Here is a 5,008-nt window from a genome sequence, read left to right on the forward strand (position 1 = left end):
ATCGGCATGCCAATCAGACAAAGTCGCCGTGAGCATTGAGGTATTTATTACACCGACACACTAGGTTGAAGATACCCGTTTCGTAAAACATGTCGCGTTGCGTGAAGAAGTCTGTAACTGCCTGCTGAACATCCTGCTCCGACAGGAATCGTAGACCCTTCAAGGCGTTTTCTAAGGAACCAAAGACGTGGTAGTCACATGGCGAGAGATCAGGACTGTAAGGAGCGTACTCGAGTGTCTCCGACTGGAGTTCGCGTAACTTCTGCGTTAAAACATTTGCGGTACGGGGCTGCACTTTATCATGAAGCAGCAGCACCCAGCATGCCGCGCGGGAGTAGCCGAGCGGTCTGAAGCGCTGCACTCATGGACTGTGCGGCTCGTCCCAGCGGAGGTTCGAGTCCTCCCACGGGTATGGGTGTGTGTGTTTGTGATTAGGATAATTTAGGTTAAGTAGTGTGTAAGCTTAGGGATTGATGACCTTAGCAGTTAGGTCCCATAAGATTTCACACACATTTGAACATTTTTGAGCACCCAGCATGGAACTTGGTGCACCACTCCACAACAATGGAAGCGTATTAGGACCACTGTTCTCAGCACACAGAAACGATTTATCACACACTCTTAGCAACAGGCACATATCTTTTCTCCATCGTTTTCGTGAAAAAAGAATGTATGCTTGTGCTAAAACTCTAAAAACGCTTCTCTTGGGTTATTTAGTATGTTTACACTATTCACCTTTTCCACTATTTCGCACATGCTTTCTGCGTTTGACTTCAGAAATTCATAACGTAAGATAAAACCTTTTCGTGACAGGAATACGCATTTCACCTCATTCAAGAGTAAAAATAAAGCGTGTATTAAAACAAGTTGTACCCGATGATGGACCCACAGGGTCCGAAATGTATCGTGTTCTCAATAAAACACGTACAGTTGTGACTGAAGGCGTTTTTTAAATTCATATCTTCAGTGTATTGAATACAGTCACGTTTGAAGCCGCGAAATATGGTTAAAATGATATTGAAAAATCTTGCTGGCAGATAAAAATGGTGTGCCAGACCGGGACTCAAACCCGGAACATTATCCGGCAGCGTTCTTACCAGCTAAGCTATCTAAGCACGACTGACGACCCGCCCTTGTGGCTATATTTTCGCCAGTATCTTTCTCCTACACTTCAAACTTCGGAGAAGTTCTATTACATACTTGCGTGATTAGCAATCTTCTCTCTCAGGAGTGATAGTCCTGCAAGACATGCAGGAGAACTGATAATATTCGAAGCGTCGAAATGAGCCGTAAACGAAGCTTTTTTTTCAGATGAAAAATAGCCACACATATGAAAGTGACGCCTTTAAAGTAATTTAAAGCATAAAGACTGCTATAGGTGAGCTTGATAGGTTACGAACTTTTGTCCATAAATTAACATAAGAATCATCCACAAAAAAATAATATTCTGGAGACTACGCTCTCCTAGTCTTTTCTGGGGAATGATATTATGGCTACAAAATTGGAAAGATCAACAGTCAACCAGGAAGAGTACGATCTGTTGTAATTTTTTTATTTGTGTTAGGGACTGAAAACCCATGAAGTCAAGATTGCATACGAAATCTTCTTTATTTGGAGTGATTACTAGTTTCGGCTAACATTCTAGCCATCTTCAGATCGTAAGACATTCTTGGTTAGTGTTGCTGCCATGACGGTTTTACAAACCGTTAAAATCTTCCTTAAAACGACAACACGCATACGTAAGGTAATTGAAAACAGCTTTTCATCGGTCGGCCAGTGTAATTGAACAATGGTGGCAAAACACGATAATGACTTTACAACTTAGTGGCTGACACAGGCAGTATTTACGTCGTACTATTCACACGTACAACGTTACAGCAACATATAAGTGATGATCTCTACGGAATGATACAAATACTGACTGTGTGTCCAGCTTAACGTCTTTGTTTTGTGACCATCGTTCAATTACACTGGCCATGAACGATGAAAAGCTGTTTTATGTCATGTACGGATGTTGTCATTTTAAGAAATATTTTAACGATGTGTAAAGCCGTGACGGCACCAACGCTAATGTTTTGTGAACTGAAAATGGCTAGATTGTTAGCCGAAACTAGTAATCAGTTCAAATAACGAATATTTCATGAATGATCTTGACTTCATAGGTTTTCAGTTCCAAGAAAAATTAAAATAATAATTTAAAAAATTTTACTGGCTCAATTTTTTTAGCAATTTTCCATCTGTTGGTTGTCCTCGAGAACCCTCTGAAAATTTATTTTATTTTAAGAAATATTTTAACGATGTGTAAAGCCGTGACGGCACCAACGCTAATGTTTTGTGAACTGAAAATGGCTAGATTGTTAGCCGAAACTAGTAATCAGTTCAAATAACGAATATTTCATGAATGATCTTGACTTCATAGGTTTCCAGTTCCAAGCAAAATTAAAATAATAATTTAAAAAATTTTACTGGCTCAATTTTTTTAGCAATTTTCCATCTGTTGGTCGTCCTCGAGAACCCTCTGAAAATAAGCGCGCCCTGCCGCGCACTATAAGGGCAGCAGGGTCGCCACGGAGAATTCCGCTGCCCACGTCCGGCTAAACGAGTTTTTATGGCGCTTTAATTTGGCCTTGCGTGTGAGGAGCCGGCCGTTCTCCACAATCTGGGTCGCAACCCTTGGGGCCGTTGCCTGCTACGTACAGTACCAATAACATTTCTGCTCGCCTCTTCTGTGCACTCGGCATTTTTTGCATGAATGTTGTATCCTCCACAAAGTGTCTCTTTTGTCTCCGCCACCTCAAATCTTTTTTGTGTCCAGAAGCCAAATAAAAAATCTACGAAGAAACTGAGTTTGGCTACCTTGGGGACATTACCCAGCATGAAACCGTTTCTTGTCACTGTTAGTTACGAAGATATGAACAACAATACGTCTTTTTTAAATAGCACAACTACTTTTTTATTGCGTAGTCTACTCCCATTTGTCAAGATCTATTCAAAAGCGTATGACAGTGTACCATTCACGTGTGTGCATGAAAGAAGAGAAGGTGGAAACGTTACTGATGGATGGAAAATGTAGTAAGGATGAAATCTGTTTTTGACAGTACTTGCTTTTTGTTAGTTTGTGTTATTCTGGTATTCGAATAGGTGCCGTGGATTGGGACTCTCTTAAAACGTGTTTACACCCGTTAGTGATTTGTCAGATTCTGCTGTGCTTTTGTTGTTCAGCAGTACAATGCAATATTCCTTCGTTCATGTACGAATGTACAAACACTTCGGCGGTTACAGCTGTTACGAAATACATGAAATGATCTGATGATGTCCATCAGGCCCTCTCTTACATTGCACTTCGGTTTCACAAACGCTGTACCTTTTTTACATCATACACGTAGTTACCTAAAAAACTAAACTCCGTCCAAACAGGCCTGGAAGGCCTAACGGTACCGACCGCCCGCCGTGTCACCCTCAGCCCACAGGCGTCACTGGATGCGGATATGGCAGGGCATGTGGTCAACAAACCGCCCTCCCGACCGCATGTCAGACCGGAGCCGCTACTTAGCTCCTCAGTTTGCCTCACAAGGGCTGAGTGCACCACGCTTGCCAACAGCGCTCGGCAGACCGGGTGGTCACCCATCCAAGTGCTAGCCCAGCCCGACAGCGCTTAACTTCGGTGATCTGACGGGAACTGGTGTTACCACTGCGGCAAGGCCGTTCTAGTTACCCAATACATAGCAATTTTAACATCGCGAAGAGTAATAAAATGATTTGAGTACGTATAGTGACAATATGAGTAAATAATACCATGAACTATTAAAGTTAACACTGGCAGTCCTTGTGCTACTACTGCTGTTGCTGCGGCTGCCACTGAATAGTTATAATAATTTTCGGTTGTAGCTCGGTATGAGTGTATAAAAATATATGCTATACAAAGCCAAGAACAGCACAGTTCTCATAGGCTAAATAACTAATCATGAAACGTGTTCGCAGTTGCGAATATGAACAACTATCAGCTATATTATTATTATTATTATTATTATTATTATATTTATTATTTGAAAACATTTCTCGTAGAGAACACTGCCTTTTTAGTACATTAAAATGAACATAAACAATCTATACAGCGAGAAACGTTTATTTTTGTGTTTACCATCATACCATGATGGTGGAGGTAAACGGAACAGGCGTTATGACTCCACGAACGTCAGCTGTTGAGGCTGTTTACGTCCTTTTCGTCAGCTGTATAATGGAATGACTACAGTGAAAATTTGTGTCGAATTGATACTCGAACCCAGATTTCTCGCTTATCTAGGGCGATCGCCTTACCATTAGGCTATCCGAGTAGGCGTCATGGCCAGACTCAAACTTTTGTAAGTCGTCAACCATATATCTACCACGTGCACTCGCACATCTATGACGTATATTCCCATACAGGGGAGACATTTTAATTGAAAGTTGCTCGCCCCGTTAGCGGCGATTAAATACAAAATTGTAGCGCCGGTGTCGTTCACAACTACGGTGTAATGTTACTTCGGACATGCATGCTTAACAATGCAGGCACTGCGATATCGTACTTATCCGCCGATGCAGGGCAAGTAACTTTCAATTAAAATTTTTCCCCTGTATGGGAATACACGCTGTGGATGTGAGAGTGCAGATTCTAGATACACTATGTCATCAAAAGTATCTGGACACCTGGCTGAAAATGACTTACAACTTCGTGGCGCCCTCCATCGGAATTCAGTATGGTGTTGACCCACACTTAGCCTTGATGACAGCTTCCACTCTCGCAGGCATACATTCCATCAGGTGCTGGAAAGTTTCTTGGGGAGTGGCAGCCCATTCTTCACGGAGTGCTGCACTGAGGAGAGATATCTATGTCGGTCGGGGAGGCCTGGCACGAAGTCGGCATTCTAAAACATCCGAAAGGTGTTGTATAGGATTCAGGTCAGTACTCTGTGCAGGCCAGTCCATTACAGGGATGTTATTGTCGTGAAATTACTCCACCACACGCCGT

The 5,008-nt window shown here is 42.3% G+C and overlaps 1 pseudogene; it reads right to left on the bottom strand.

The window, feature by feature from the left end:
• Positions 1-3,592: 3,592 nt before the first annotated feature.
• On the bottom strand, positions 3,593-3,710 carry LOC126485755 (5S ribosomal RNA; annotated as a pseudogene).
• Between the last annotated feature and the right edge of the window lie 1,298 nt (positions 3,711-5,008).

This window comes from Schistocerca serialis, chromosome 6, assembly GCF_023864345.2.
Source record: "Schistocerca serialis cubense isolate TAMUIC-IGC-003099 chromosome 6, iqSchSeri2.2, whole genome shotgun sequence".
NCBI lineage: Eukaryota > Metazoa > Arthropoda > Insecta > Orthoptera > Acrididae > Schistocerca > Schistocerca serialis.